Genomic DNA, 17573 nt, shown 5'->3' with positions numbered 1-17573 from the left:
CCCGATCTGAGCTCTAGGTTAAAAAAACATTGCGATTTATTTCTTCTGTAATTACCATGGTTTAATACCTTAGCAAATGCCTTTATAAACAAACAACTAAACACTTTAATAAGCTTGTACATTTATTAGTTGTTGTTGGACCGGGTTTAGCAGGTGCATTACTAAAGCCTTCTTCTGAAAGTCAATAAAACTGCACTGTAATGAAGCCGTTTATCAACATTCCAGAACCCAGAGCGGCTGTCTAACACACCCAGTCCTCGAGTCATTAGCGCAGACACACCTGGACTGCTCAGCTTTTTATCACTGACGAATTTCCAAACACCGACACACCAACAGCAGCAGAAACCAGCGCTGCCAGAACAGAAACAAAAGCTCGTGTTTTGGTTCTCCACCATCTGGTTCAGGCGGACCTGTTTGTTCTGATCTGGTTTGAGGTTACAGAGCAGTCTGTGAATCTTACAGCCCAGTTTACTGAAGCTCTGAAGCTCCGAGCTGAACGCTGACTCAACACGACAAGGAAATACGTCCACAATAAAACTAAAGAATGCTGTCCCACTTATTCAAAACACACCCTTATCTCTTAATGGGGCATATCTGCTGATTGCAACACTCTGGAGATGAGGAAACTGTGTAAATCATAAAAACACTGTCCTGTTGTCCCAGTTCTGATACATGTTGTTTTGATGCTTTATCCAGTACTTAAGACAGTTACCCAGTACGATTTTAGCTGAATAAATTTACATTTGGTAGACTAAAAAGGCATGTGTCTCCTGTTAGTGAAACTGAAATCTAATCACGTGTTGAGACAGAATAAACAAATAGGCTTGTTGCCTGACAATTTTTATTTTGTTATTATTATGTTTATGTTCTGGGAGGAGTTTAGGTTGTTGAATGTGTCTTGGAGAGACAGATGTGTTTAAACTGCTCTGTCTTTTACACGGTCTCAGATAAACACCTGGAGTTGTTTTAAATTTTAAATAGGTCTCGGGTGTTTTCACACTACTTTCGCATTTTATGAGGCTTGGCCTTATCCAGATATAACCACAGATATAATTCAAGATAGATGAAGTGACCAGTTGGAAACATGGTCCCAGACCATCTCCTGAAGTGGTTTGAAGGGGGCGTGTACGTGTCTAGTTGGTTTACTCTGGTCTGAATTAGTAAATGATGCACAAAATCCAACAGTAAACTAGGAAACTATCATATACTCTGGACTTGTGCTTGTTTCTAAGTAAATAAACATGGAACAAAAGCAGTGATCTTTTTTTTAAATAACTGTAGAGCGTATCTGCGTAATATTGCTGGATAAACTGCTAAACAGACGCTAAAACAAAAAACAACGCAAGAGTGACAACTAACCCCAGAGTAACAAAATAACAGGACTAAAAAGTGCAGGTGTGAAAATACCATAAATGGTCAACTTTGTATCGAGTTTAAATATTAATGCATGTCAATAAGTTAGGATATTATTGAAAAGTTACTTTATTTTAGTAATTTAGTTCAGAATGTGAAACTCATATTATATAGATGTATTAAACACAGATCTATTTTAAGCGTTTTTTTTCTTTTATTGTTAATGATAGTGGCTTATAGCCAGTGAAAACCCAGAAATCAGTGTCTCAGAAAATTTGAATATTATAGAAGACCAGTTGGTACTTTTGGCAGTGTGGGCAGTGTGCCAAGTCCTGCTGGAAAATGAAATCCACATCTCCATAAAAGTTGTCAGCAGAGGAAAGATGCATGAAGTGCTGTAAGATTTTCCAGGAAAACACTGCACTGACTTTAGACTGTTGTTGGCATCTATAATGCTCGGTATTGTCTCTCCAGATTAATAATTTTACAGTTAAAAAATTAAAGTAAAATTTTTTTGGAATTAATCTTATTTTTTTTAATGCCAACATAGGTAGATTTTAACACCTGCATTAATGTGTTTTTATTTGTAAGTGAAGTTGATGATGCCATCTAGTTTTAAAATAAGTCTTGTGTGTGTTTACACTTATTTTATTTCATATGTGCTTGGTTTTAACCAGATATCACTTCAACTCTCAAGACGCATGAAAAGAAAAGGTGTAAACAGGGTCTATCAGTGTTTACCCTCACTTTCCACCCAATCCACTCAAGCCAACAGGGCCTAAAACCATTTCTCCACAAGTCATTGTGTTAAAAGGGGCTTAATGTCAGTCTTCTGCTTTTGAAGTGCAGCCCGGAGCGCAGGAGGAACGCTGGGAAAGAGTCCGAGTGTTTAGGAATGACAGCGCGGGCTGCAGAGTGACGGCTCGGAGCTGACGATCAGCAGGAAGAAGAGGATTTTCTTCTGTTTAGGCCGACAGTCCCCAACAGCCATCCAATTTACAGAGAACTGAGGAGGTTAGACCTGTCAGCCGTTTACACTCTTCACGTCTCTGCGACAACGAGGAATAAAAGAACGACTCAAACAGAAAGAGAAAACAACACCACTTCAAAACACGTCCGGTCCAGTTACGGCTGAATATACGCCAGAGGGATAAAAGCATTAGGACACCCGTTTCTTTAGAAATCAAGAGTATTAAAGAATTGATCCTTCTTTTGTTGGAGAAGCAGCTTAGAGAGGACTTTCTACCGGATTCTGTATGAAGCATTACTGTGAGATAGGGCTGGGAGGTTAATTTGATTAATTTTATTACTGTTTGAATGCGATTTTTAAAGTGGGATAATGGAGATTTATGTACATGTACATCTTACACATAGAAGCTGATAGAGCGAGACAGATATAGATAGAGAAAGAGAGAGAGAAAAAGATATATGAAGATAAATGGATATAGATATAGAAAGAGAGAGAGAAATATATAGAGAGAGAAATAGATATAGCGAGAGAAATAGAAAGAGAAAGAGAAAAATAGATATAGAAAGAGAAATAGATATAGATAGTTAGGTAGCTTACAACTAGCTTTAAGCATTAAGTACAGTGTCAATAGACTCATGTACTTTGTGTGTCTATATTTGCACATCTTAGTCAGCAATGTGGGCAACTTAAATTAACTATAAATGCAATCTTTAAAAAAAGAAGGGTTCATTAATATTGGACATATAGTTTATGATGTAGGGCTGGGCAATATATATCCAATATCATCAATATAGATATATTTGAATAATATAACGGCTGCTATGTATCTGAAAGTACATGTTGCAAATACATGGGTAAAACAGTGACAAATACATAGACACGCCATTTAAAACTCCAGCAGCACTGCTGTTTATCATTCACTCATTTTGTACACAGGTGGATGGCACACAACAGAGTCAAATTGTGTTGTAGAAACATCTTAATTTAAGGAGCAGTACGATGGATTTATTTCACCATCTCAAACACCACAATCCAGTACAGTTTAATGAGCCTAAAATATACTTACTTATATACACAGCTAGACATTTATTATTTATTACAGCATATATTATATTTTTAGTGTGATAAATATTAATTTTCTTACTATTTACCACAATAAAAGCCACATAACAGCTATGAATGTCTCACACAGAGAACACAGACTCTCTCAGGGAAAGGGAGATGAATGTGATCACAGAGATATATGACCTCCACACAGTGTTACCATGAAGAGGAGGAGGCAGTTCATCAAGGTCAGGGTCATGGTCATGACTCTGTAAACATGGCAGACTGGAGCTGAATGAAAATGAGATCTAAATGAGGTCAGAGTTCAATACGATGACAGAAAACACTGTACATATTGGGTAAATATTGGGCCCCCAGCTGACCCTGCTAGGCGATGACTTCTTACTCTTAACATATGGGGAAATTACTAAAGCTAACATTAGGCTCATTAAACTGCCTTTAATTGCTGCAAACTAATGCATTGCACAGAAACTGAAAAGATTCACTTTAATTTATGAAAAAAACAAAGATATTCAAAGTAATTTGGGGAAAATTTGTCACTTGTGTCATTCTCTAACTACCTCCAACTATTACTCAATAAGAAATGATGTATGAAGTAATTAATGACCTTGATGTGCTTGTACAAAATAGTGCTGTATTTGCCTTTTTTTCACACTATAAGGAACATAAAAAAAAATATTTTCCCCAAAATCGACAGTGTGCCTTATAATCCGGTGCACCGTGTGTTTAAATCTCTTTCAGTCAGGTATTAAGAAGCAGTAAAGTCACTCTGCTGAAGTACAGGAGTTATAAGAGAGTTTTCAGTGAAGTTTCTCCAGCACTAAGGCTGGGTGCAGAAGGGTTAGCATTAGCATTATCCGCTAACCGCAGTGCTAGCTCTTTCGCCTGTTCAGAGGCGAGTATGCTGGACTTTAGTCTGTGCATTTAGGTGTTAAAAAAAGCTATGTTGGATGAACACGTTAAGTGATAGCATCTTGGCTTATTGGAACACTCAGGGTTCCTCAGTGTAGTGCTGTCGGCCGCATTTACTAGCGCTAAGCGCTGTTAATTGTGATTAGGGTTGTCACGATACCAAAATTTTGACTTCGATACCGATACCAACTGTAGTATCACGATTCTCGATACCAAAACGATACTTGGAAGAAAAAAAAACAATAAAAATATCTGAACATAAAATATTTATTTTTGACTGAACTGGATTGAACACTGAACAATCGGTGCAAACGTTTTTATTCTAAAATGAAACATTTGTACAAAAAACAAGTTTCGTTATTATAACCTTAACTATAACATAATTATCTAAACACTTCCTAAAAACTAAAACCAGAGGTAATGGTAGCCTGACTATGTGAACCTGACGGGCGGGCAGAAGTTAAGTTCTGAATAAGGAAAATAAAGAGACAGAAGAACATTACAATGTTATGTTCATTTTAACACTCACTGCTCCGTTTTATTAATCAACCGTTTACCATTTTTAATAAGCCCATCTTCAGTGTAACGAGCAAGCAGGCTACGTGCCTGACCACAGATTTGCGATGGAAACGCGAAAACGTGAACATCTTGAGTTCATGTTTCACAGCCAATGGGATAATGGAGAAATAGAGAAAACCACGGGTCCAAAACAAAACTCCTGCACACTCCTCTCCATGTTAACGTGATTTACTAGCAGTCGCTAGTAAATCTTAGTAAAGCTACAGACAGAGTGTATCTTGACTAACTCCACTAACCTGTCGACTTCTCAGCTCTTTGTAGAGATCAGGGTGCTTGTCTGCTTAATGAGCGAAATATGATAAATAACACTGTAACATAGAAGCATAGAACTATTATTTAATTAAAATGATTTTTGACACAGTGCTGCAGGTCAAACGCGGAGGCGTTCACGTGCGAGAGAGAGACACAGAGAAAGAGTGAGAGAGTGAGAGAGCGAGAGTGAGAGAGATTTGCGTCTTCTGATGTGAGCTACTCACAGGTAAAGGTTCTCTTTGATCTCCGCGTGCTCATATTCTAGTCCCATACATAATTCTGCAGCTCCCTCAGTGTTTTCTGTCGTATTTTGCGGCTAGCGCGAGCGGTTACAACTAACACCGCGGACCGCGAGGTGCCGCCGCCCTTGTGCCGAATCCGCTACTGAATCCGACTCCCGCTTCGCGGACAGAATCGGCACAACACCCCCCGCTGTACAACTGCGGGAGTGAAAACAGCGCTAATAAAGTAGTTTAGTTTCACTTTCAGTTTTCGTTATTTTATTTAAAAATAAAAATATCAATAAAAAACAGATGCCTACATCTCAGACTATTTTCCCACACTTCACTCCTCGCGCCCGTTTTGTCCACAAGTCGCGGACGAGAGACATCTGTTATTTTAGCCGTCGCCATTCTACACTCGCTGCTGCTCTGCTGGCTTGCGCGTGAATCGATTCATTTGTTCAGAACACTAAGTTTATCTGAATCCTGCCACACCGACTGCTGCGGTGTGAATCAGTTTTCTTATGAACTGAATCAAATCGCACCTACTAATTTGACTCATTTGAAGCTAGTGACTGGGCTATATACAGTATCGAAAGCATCGAACGCTAAAGAACCGAATCGTTTGTGATGACGTAGTATCGAAAAAGAATCGAACCTTCGGTACACCGTGCAACTCTAATTGTGATGTTGAAAATATATATTGGGAAATCTAAGATTACTGTAAATAAACGGAAGTGTTTTTTTCAGACAAATAAACCGTTTTCAGAAGAAAAATATGTGTAGATTAACATACAGCGCTCGTTTTTTTTGTAAGAATCACAACAAAACGATGTACTTTATAGTCCGTAAAATAGAGTATATGCATATAGTTTGCTTGTTATATAAAACATTTACATTTGTTAACTATCACCTCTATTTATGAATGTATTTATTCTTGTCTATTTTCTTGAATGGATTTTGTTCTTGCTTAACTGTTGAGGGCGGAGGGATAATTGATCTTTATTTTATATTTTTCTCTCTTAATTAACGTTGTTAAACAAATACTGTAACAAGTAATTAGTAGACGTATGTAACAACCCTTGATCAAAAAAAATAAAATAAACAAATAAATAAATTCCGAGGTCAATTCAAGTTAAAGCCTTACTAATGCAGCCCTGTTTACACATGACCCAGTTCAGAAACCAGCAAACAAACACACAGAAACGCCCAATTTCACAGTGAATTTCTCATATGATCAGCAGAAGAGAGCAGGAACGTGTTGGATGTAAGGAACTTTGTAGTTGGTGAACATGCAAGAGCATTTAGCAATGAGGTACCATTCTCAGTTTTAATGGAAACATTCCATAGTTCTTAGACAACCACACACATACTCACTCACACACACACACACACACACACACACACACACACACACACACACGCAGGCACGCAGAGCTCTGCTGTAATGAAGCTGGAGAATATTTCCTTACCGGAGGTCTATTGTGGAGCAGAAGCGAGGTTACATGGAAAATGTCATAAATCTCCACGGCACAGTGAGAGAACCGCTCTCACTACAGAGCTTCAGTTTCCATTAGCAGCCAAACTTCTCCAATATCTGATGTGATTAAATCTGTACGATCAATCGTTTAGTGCTGAACATCCAGAGCAGAGCTGATCACCGATAGATCTGTCAGTATTACGGCTTTACACACACACACAATATAAATATAAACCTCTAGACTAGTAGTAATAGTCCTAAATTGTAAGTATGGGTGAATCGGTACAGCTCACAGTTTGATTTGAATTACAGTCAACAATTTGTGATATTTAAGGGATGCAATGAATATTTGGCACTACAAATTCTAGCAACCCAAAACATTTGGCAAAAAAAGTGTTAAGTGAACATACTACCGGGTATTAAGGTGCTTTTTGCAACACTAGTAAGGAACAGGGGTGTTGCCTTTTTTTCCTTCTAATTCAGCAGGTCTCTCATAAAAACGATTTATTTGGGTGAGTTAAGCGCTTCCTTTTATTTACAGCAAGCTTAGATTTTCAGATTTCCACTATGGCTGAGTGCAGCAGCATTAGAATTAGCCATGTAGCGATAAACGTGCAGGCTACAGTCAGGTATACTTGCCTCTGAACGCATAAGAGCTAGTGCTAAGTGCGATTAGAAGCTAATGTTAATGCTGCTCCAGCAGTGCTAGCCAGGATTAGCAGTCTGGGTGCGCTGCGACAAATACAGTAATAAATATAGCCTATTATAATTTAGAGCAAACAATAATTTTTAATAAAAGAAACTGTAACTGCCAACGTTCTACCTGCAAATAAGTAGACTTCAACACTGGCTTTAATGGGCTTCAACAAGCGAGTGAGGTTAATATTGCCTTCCAGTCTTGTGCAATAAATACTACAGCAATATGATCTGACCAGCTCTCAGGATTGGTCTAATTGCTGGTCTGAAAGTTGGCCAATACTGACACATAGCCAGTTGTTCTGTTAATCACTAGTACAAGATGTATGCCACATCATGTGACCCTGATGTAGGTGGATGTTTATTGGTTCAGATTATTTAAAAAAAATGTTAAATATGTAGAATCTCTATACCGACATCCTCTGAGTGAGACCAGCATGTGCAAACAGGTCTACTAAAGTGTTAATTGGGGTGATGGCAACAAATTAGTATAATTATCAATGTCATAATTAAACAGTTTAGTTCACAAATACGTTACATGTGCAGATACTGTAAATCCATTAACACCCTCAAATACCTGCCACAGACAATACCTCCCCACTTCAAACAGAACAAAGAAACACTCGCATATGTTCACACAGTCGCTGACAAAACACACACACACACACACACACACACACACACACACACACACACACACACACACACACACACACACACACACAGACACACACAGACACACACAGACACACACAGACACACACACACACACACACACACAGACACACACAAACACACACACACACACACACACACACACACACACAAACACACACACACACACACACACACACACACAAAAACACACATACTTCGCTGAAAGGTGCTCGGGGAAGGCCAGACGTAAGCCAGACAGAAAAACAGAAAGCGACAGATGAAAGAGTGAAAGACTGAAGGGGAAGATGAAAGTCAGGCCTACATTAGGGAGCTATGAGCTCAACAAGCTGCAGCAGCTCCACTCATATCCTTCAATAAAACTTTCATTTTATCAATAAGAGCATCTCAGGAGCTCTGTCCAAACGCACCCTCGACGACTCCATTCGCTGCCTTAACTTACTACACTCTGTACTGCACACTTGCACCCAGCATCCATAAAAAGCACTATTACTAAGTACAAGTTAAACCAATACGCCAATGCCAATCACCATAAAACTGCCCCAGTTTATTTCTCAGATTATTAATAATTTTTTTTGTATTACATGCTTTCTGCAATTGTTTGACAAATTACACAAATTAGGTATTAATTATGGTTGTGCATTGCAAAGCATATATATATATATATATAAAGACTAACAAATGATACAAACACTAGTGATAACAGATTAACAATCTGGCAACACCTGAGCAACCACCTGGGATGCCAAAGCAACCACCTGGTAACTGCCTAGCAAGCAAGGCACACATCATGGCAATTGCATAAATGAAGGGGAAAAAAACACAGCATGCACCTTTCCACTAGCAATCACCACGCATTTAAATAACAACCAGCTATTAACTATTGACCACTTAGCACTACTATACCAAAACCTGGAATACAATAGCAACCATATAAAAACCAACTAGAACTGACTTTACCAAACCAGGAGAGCCACCTGGGATCATTAATCTGAACAGTGAATTATGTCTGGTTCAAATTCTTACTTTATTTTTTATTTTTTCAGAGGAAAGTTTGGATCTCTCTTTGTCACAGCATAAGAGACACTATACTGTATATACACCCATATTTTAGGTATAAAATATTACATAACTCATGCTATGGATGATATATGAACAATAAATATCCTTGGTGGAAAACTTTAGAATATAGACAAGGAGAAAACTGTATGATTCGGTGCATGTTGGCCAATCTCAAAACGGAACATTATATGACAAAACACAAGGTTTTGACTGCCATGTCTTGCCTTAAATAACTAATGTAATGTACCATTAACTTTAAGAGATTCATTTTAAACCAGAACCTTCAGCCCAGCCACATCACATGACCAGGTTTCCTCTTAAAAAAAAAACAGAAAAAAGACTGTGAAACCTGACACACAGGTGGTAGGCAAATCACAGCCTCTGCAGGAAGGCTTTCAGCCGATGGATGTGATCAGCCAAACTCAACGTTTCAGTATCTGACTTTTTGATGCAACATAAACCAAATGAACAGTTAATACTAAGCAACACGAAGTGAGTAACACAAATATATTTTAGTGAGGCTGTAGAAGTCTTAACTCTTAATGGAATATCTAATTACTTTTGTTAATCAGGTCATCAGCAAGCTGAAGGTAAGCTGAGCAGCTCTCTTTAAGGCCTGCAGAGGAAATGCAGAAGAAACTTAAGATGCAGAAAGGAAGATGGTCCTTCACGTTGGTGTAATCTGCTTTCACGTTAGGCTGCGGTTTTAGACACTGCATGTGTCACTGCGGTAAGGTTGTACACTAGGGGTGGGCGATACGGCCCTTAAATAATATCACAATATTTCATACATATTTTCACGATAACGATATTCTCTGCGATATGACAGAACATTAAGGAGTTATATTTAAATATTTAAATATTTAAAGAAAAAAAATTACATTGTACTATTGCATCTGATATATTATGGCACACCCCTTAACTGAGATTTAAAAAAATGTGTGTTTTTGTCTGTAGCATCAGCTTAAGAACACAGGTTAACACAGGTGTGCACAGGTGTTTTCCAGCGTACAGAGAGGTCCCCAAACTCCCCAAATTTATGAACTGTCGCTTTAAGATTAAGGCTGCATTTATCCTTAATCAGCCTATTCAATTAAGATTTTTTTTGCTCAGCTCAAATTAATAAATGTAAATGGTTTGCATCTGCCTGTAATGTGAACGAATTAGTCTCTGAAACAGAACATGTGCACACATTGATATGCATGGCTGGTACAAGCACATAGTTTCCCCCTGATATCCAGCCTATCAATGTACAACGCAATGAATGTTAAAAAAAAGTGTATCGAAATGTAAAAAAGCACTTCATTTAATGATTAGATTTGTTTAGGGGTGTGACAAGACACTAATATCACGAGACACGATACTGGGTTCACGGGAACAAGACGAGACGAGATTAAAAAAAAAAATTAAAGAAAATGTCAAAAATAAAAAATGGTTTGAAAACTAGAGTTTTTTGACAAAATCATATAACGCAAACTTAACAGACTGGTTTCTCTCACACTGATTCTATAAGAAATAAGAATAAGAATAATAATAAAACTTTTCTAGGTCTTATATAGTGCAAACAATAAGTGCAAACCACAACCAGTCATATTAAGACTATGGTTTGTGTTTTTTTCTCCTACATCTCTTGTAATTTAACTATGCATAACCATAATCAGTCATATTAACACTATGCTTGAAGTGCAAACAGAGACAGAACATTTTTTTAATACAGTACAGAGCTAAGGGATTAGTACAACTGCCTATGAAACAGTCACATGTACGATTTACTACGGCTGGGAATCTTTGGGACAGTAAGAACACTGTCGCGCAGAGGTTTTTATCTGTACCGCGAAGCTCGCCTACTGTTTTTTTTTCCCCGTGAGACGAAACATTGTCACGTTTTAATCTCGCGTGATCTCGTCACACTCCTAGATTTTTTGGAAACCAATATAATACATCAAAAACTAAGCACCCGAACACCGGGTATCAGAATAAAGTGAATATACTTAAATGACACGGATTCTTCCTTGCAATGGCAGAATTTGTACCCGAGATTCATTTAAAACACTGAGAAACAAAAGGTTCTCCACCCTACAGAACCCTCAGTAAAATCCACATGAGCTCTCAGACTTCGGCTGCTGATGCCAATGCATTCAAACTCATAGTGACAGCACCCTAATCTGCTTCACCACTCAGAGCCAGACCTATAACAACAACAACTACTTTACTTGCATAACAATAGGTGCTTATAATAAATCACAAATATACAACAGACTAATGGCAATCTGCCATTCTGCCCATATCGAACTTCTGATTAGTACATTTACAGTACAGCTGTCCACAGCTCTGGTTTTAAATGATGAAGCGTATCGTCTCAGGCAGCTGGAGGCCTGTTTCCAGAACCAGGTCAGTGTGGATCTGAACAGGGAAAAGCACTTCGAAAATTAAAAGCTATAGAGAGTCTGTTCTGGATCATATAGAAGCGCACGCAGCAAAACCTCAGAGTGAGAACTTCATTTGATGATGAAACCAGAGCAGCCTACAGTAAATGAAATGAGATCTGTCACAGTTAGGCTAAAGTATTACACTCATACTACTGTAACAACCGCATTACTGCGTGTGATTGATTGGGCTGAACAAACAGCATGTGATGAGCATGGCTTTCCTTAATCATTAAAACGTTCCCAGTAGCCAATAAATATAAGGGCTGTAGATAATGCATCAATCAGGGCATGCAGAGACGCACGGGGTCTTTTAATATAAATACTTTCACACTCCATGCTTCAATTGCATATTTCTATTTTTCCCCTGTAACCAGTTCAGTTCAGTCTACCATTTGCTAGGTACTGGCCAGTGCATTCTAGGAACATCTCACCAGACCTGCCTGATGTTTTGAAGATGTTCTGACCCAGTCATCTAACAGAGTCATCTAACCACCACAATTAAATCAGATTCTTTTGCTCTGCAATCTTTCCTGCTTCCAAAAACACCAAACTGACTGTTCATTTGCTGCCTAATACCATAAACAGATTCCCCACCTTGACAGGAGTCACTGTAACCAGACAATCAGTGTAATCCACAACACTTCTTAGTGGTCCAAATGTTATTTCTAAGAAGTGGTTTCTACTGTCAAGAGCTTTTAGACAATTAAGTACTTAACAGTAACCATAACACCACAGTGCTATTATACATTTACAAAGCTGTAAGTAGTGATTGATGGTCATGTGTTGACCCGACCTTTTCTAGATGTTTAATCCACTTTAAATAGTATTAAGTAGTAGGGGTGGGCGATATGGCCCTAAAATAATATCACAATATTTCATGGTATTTTCACGATAACGATATTCTTGGCAATATGACAAAACACTTGTTAACAAAAATACACTATATACTGCAAGAAAATAAAAAATATATTTTATTATTACATACAATATAATATTGCACACCCCTAAGTGAGATATTAAAAAATACAAGAATTGTTTCATATTTGTAACAGAAGTCAATGATCTAGAATGTCATGATATGATACTGAACAGATTTAATCTGCATGATATTTTAGGGTATAATATTGTTCACGATATTTAAAAATTTTGACAATATTATCGTGTACGATAGAATATGGCACACCCCTATCAAGTAGCCACAAAATTATTAAATCAGTCAACTCTAATAAAATATAAACAACAACATTACTGTCATATCGCCCAGCCCTAGTTTCCAATACACATTAGTGTAATATAAACAAATCAATCTGGGTGACATAAAAACAGGTACACTTTTTCTAATACAATAATCAAACAAACTATATGGACAAACACATTGGGACACCCGCTCAATCAGTGTTTTATTCTAAAATCAACCCTTTACTGCGCAGAGAAGGATTTCGACTTTTACCTCATCCCCATCTAACCGAAAATGTTTCTCTTAATATTATTATTTATTTTAGTTTTACGCAACTAAAATTTCACAATAGATTAGGTTAGCTGACTGTGTATAATTGTACTATTGTGTGAAACGTAGCTTACTTTGATGTTTAAGCTTTGATGGCTTGTACAAACTATTTATTATATTATGGTTATATTACTTATTCACTTCTACAAAGCATCTAATCCTAAATAAATAAAATTAATAAATAAAACTGACCATACTGTTAGTATAAAGTGATTGAACTTCATTTGTATAAATTAAATTAAATCATGAATCTTTTTGTTTATCTGTAATATTTGGATGAGTATATTGCTGCAGAGGTGTAAAGGAAAGAGAAATAGCTGTGCTGATCAGAGATTTACTTAATGGTGTATGCTGACTTCAGAGCGTGTCTCGAACACACTGCCACACAAGGTTCCTTATCGGTTGAAATTCTTGCAAATGAGAAAGCTGCATTTGAAGACAAGGACTACCAAGGCAGCTGCCTTCAGATTTGACCACAGTTAATATTAAACTTTATTAAAACACTTAGATATAAAGTTGGATATCAACTAAGACTCTCAGCATAGGGACAGAATTGTCAATACACTTAACTTTCAGTACGTTTAGACTGTTTTAAGGTTTTGGACTGTTTCTAATACCATACTGAACCGGTTACACCCTCACAGCCACCTCCTCAGTTTCATTCAGCAAGGTAATCTCAGGCATGTGGCTATTACATCTGGCAGCACAATGCAAATACAAAAACAATGGCCACACAGCACACGGCCCTGCCGCACAATACACGGCACAATGACGTTTTGTTAAATGCCTACAGGCTAACATCCTTATCAGGGACGAGTAAATGGTTTCAGCAGCCAGCTCCATCTGGATATACGCTCCGCAATGCCGGCTATAACAGGATGACGGCCCAATCTCTTTAAGAGATCTCCTCCACCGACAGTGAAAAGCAGAAGTGGACACTGGGAAAATCCATTATGGTAAAGAGTCGGGCTGCAGGTGAGCTGCACAGGCCCACACAAAGGGTCCCGTCCAGGACATGCCACAGAGTTTACATGGCTATAATGTCTTTGGTGGCTCGCAGAGGATGTGGAAAGTAGGGATTAGCTATAGTGAGGATGAGCGTACCAAGTGGCAGTAATCCCTCTGAACCTGCCTTATCCTATTAGCTCAATTCATCACCTGCTGAAACCAAAGCTTTGAGCCAGCAAGTGGTCACACAGGACTGTCCGTTACACCATTACTAACAAGCAGCCATAGCCAATGTAAAGCCTTTACACTGCTGACAGACTCTTTACCTTCCATATACACCTTAGTATTTGATTCTATTTAACTCTATTAGTTGCACACACTAAAAGGTCTAAACAGGGTGCCGTGTCTACTCTGTCTACTCTCCCAAATCGTGTGGATACAGTTTTGTTTCCAGAGTTTAGCTACGCAATCAAAGCTCAAGCTGAGGAGGCTGGGATGCTAATCGTATTATACTGTGCAGAGGAAACCCAAAACCACAGTAAGATGAACAAACATGATCTCTTAATATAGTACAGATGATATACACATATACAGCTCTGGAAAAAAATAAAGAGACAACGTCAGTTTCTGAACCAGTTTATCGGATTTTGCTATTTATAGGTGTATGTTTGAGTAAAATGAACATTGTTGTAAAGAAATGAAAAGAAAACAAGTTAATATCCATAAAGTTTTAAGACTTCAGAAATAATCATCAATTTAGTGAAATAACTCTGGTTTTCATGCTTCTTGGCATGTTCTCCTCCACCAGTCTGACACACTGCTTTTTTTTTGATAACTTTATGCCACTCCTGGTGCAAAAATTCAAGCAGTATATAGTAACAAGTGTTTGCTTGTTATATTATTTGAAAAAAAAAAAAAAAAAAAAAAAAAAAAAACAGAACATATTAAATCCCAACAGAATATGCCTAGATCTATCAAATTCAAAAACAGACAATTATTATATTTGGGAATATCCAAAGATATCTCAATAGTAAACAATAGTTTAAAATTCAGAATCAGACAAAAACATGTGAAACAGAGCAAAGCAGATCAGAATCAAGTAGCAACAAAGCAGCGGTAACACCTACTAGATTTTACCAAACAAAATATTTAAATTGATAAACAGAATCCTGCTGAAACGGAATTCTAAAACGACTGAATACATTACATCAGAACTCACGCAACAGAATTAGAGAACAGAAATTATCACAACAGATCTTTTATCAAACTCATTACAAGAGAAAGCATTCAAATTCTAGCATCCAAAAATACATAAACTGAACTGAACTAAATGCTGAGCGACTGACAGATTAAATTGGTTTAATCTGTCAGGTAATATCCATTCACTTTCAATCAGAAGCCAGGAGCATGCAGCACTGAGCCAGCAAATAACCCACATAATGAGAATACTAACAATAAAACGACTAACAAAAAAATTAGCTTTTTTATATAAATAATGATAGCAATTCATGTGTGTCTACAAAAAAATCTATAACAAATAATGAATCTCTCAAGCCAGAAAAGACATTAACCAAAGAATGTTACATAAATGTTGTTTAAAGGTTGTTTTTCTCAACATGAACAAACGTTTATTCAATGTTTACTGCTATCAGGGCAGATAGCTAGTCGTTAGCAGGGTTAGTTCAGATTCACCTGTTCAGACAGACACAAAGCAAGCACGGTGTCCAGCAGTTTATCACCAGGCTGGGGTTTGTTTACCTGATTATACACTTAATTCAATTCCTTTAATCCTCCCAGCCTACATACAGCTACAGTGTAGTAAACTCTAAAACTCACTCTAAAGCTCACTGGTGTCACTAAACCATTTTAAACTTTGTTTATAACCACCTTCAGACAGTCTTTAACTGTTTTAGTTTCCTTTTTTCCCCTTTTATTGATTTAGTCTTTTTATTCGTCTAAATTTCTGTTTTACCTTTTAGCCTTTTTATTTATTTTTCTTTCACATATTTTATTAATTTCGTCCTTTTATGAATTATGTTTTCCTTGTTGTCCTTTACATTTGTATTTATTTTATTATTATTTCTTTTTTATGTATATATTTTATTATTCCTTTATTCTGAATATATATATTTTTATTTCTTCTAAATAAAAATCTTATAATGTTTGTTTGCTTGTTTTTCTAATGCTTTTACTACATAATTTATTTTGTTTTATGTTAATTTTATTATTTTACCTCACGAGGTAAAATACTTGCTTTTAATTTTAATTTAAACTTTTATTTTCAGTCCTTTTTAAGTTATTGGGGATTCATTAAAAATGAGGGTTACCCTCAATGTTTTTTGTTTTGTTCAAATTACCAAGTGAAAATAAAGGTTGATTGATGTACAGTTATGTTAGCTAAATAACTGCTTTTGTTTCTAGTGAATTTAGTTACTTAGGCATTAATAAGTCCATTAAAACAAAATCATTTTTTTCCTATCTTCTAAAGCAGAACCTTAATTTTATTTCTTGGAAGTGAATTCTCCAGTCCACCTTAAATACTGCAGCGGTTGCGGTGTGGAGCCGGAGCACGCAGCCAAGCGCTCTGACTGAAACCGCTGCAGTTTTTAAGGTGGACCGGCGAATTCGACTTCAACTTCAAGCTCGTCGCGATTTGGGCTGGCAGGCTAACAAACAAGGAAGCAGCCGCCAGCAGCTGAAGGACGAAGTGAAACAGACAGTAAAAACATGTCGAGTTCTTACCTTATTTATCCAGCAGCTCTCCGTAATCCTCCGGGTTCGTTTAATTAGAAGAAAAGCGAATACTTTAAATCCACATGAGCTGTTCACACAAAGGCATCGCGCGGTTCACACGGGCTGGCTGTTAAGGAGGGTTAGCTAGCTAGCTAACTAGCAGGCATGCTAAGCTAACTAGCGTTAGCCTGCTTAACGCTATACACTCTGTGTTAGTCAATCAGGAACAGAGCACCACCTCTCTAAAGTTCACCGCTCAAGTTTTCCTCCCAAACTCGAGCACAAACACAAAACACAGCCCCCAGACCACCTTAATCTCCCCGGTCAGAGTGTTCTCAGATCCGCAGAACTCCAGCAGAGCTCGCTCAGAGCGCGGAGCTCCAGAAAACGGGCTGAAACCGCGTCCACACAGCGCACAGCAGCACAACAACCGGAGCCATGTACCAGAGGAGAAGCGAGAGAAAAATACTCCACAGCGGTTTATATAGAGATCACAGCGCGCCGCACCCACACACACAGCCGGCTAACTCTCCTCACAACCTCCCACTGCTTCCCTCTGAAGAGCGTGGGACATAAACACGGGTCCAGCGGTGAAGCAGAAGTGGCTGCACACCCTGAAGAAGCGGCGGGTGGACGCGGACACGGGGAGCTCAGAGCGAGGACTCAGTGTAAAGTGATGCAGCGCAGAGAG

At 37.9% G+C, this 17573-nt stretch overlaps 1 protein-coding gene across 2 annotated transcripts in view; it reads right to left on the bottom strand.

Annotated features, from left to right (window-relative positions):
* erbin (erbb2 interacting protein) overlaps positions 1–17573 on the bottom strand; it is a 142160-nt gene extending 124587 nt beyond the window's left edge. Inside the window, exon 1 of one of the 2 annotated variants that reach the window (XM_049468353.1) lies at positions 16892–17573. The gene's annotated coding sequence lies outside the window, so the exon portion shown is untranslated. The remainder of the gene's footprint in view (positions 1–16891) is intronic. The other variant, XM_049468354.1, reaches the window with a different exon arrangement.

This window comes from Astyanax mexicanus, chromosome 20 (assembly GCF_023375975.1).
Source record: "Astyanax mexicanus isolate ESR-SI-001 chromosome 20, AstMex3_surface, whole genome shotgun sequence".
Classification (NCBI taxonomy): Eukaryota; Metazoa; Chordata; class Actinopteri; order Characiformes; family Acestrorhamphidae; genus Astyanax; species Astyanax mexicanus.
The sequence above is the reverse complement of the archived record's forward strand: the minus strand, read 5'-3'. Positions and strand labels throughout refer to the sequence as shown.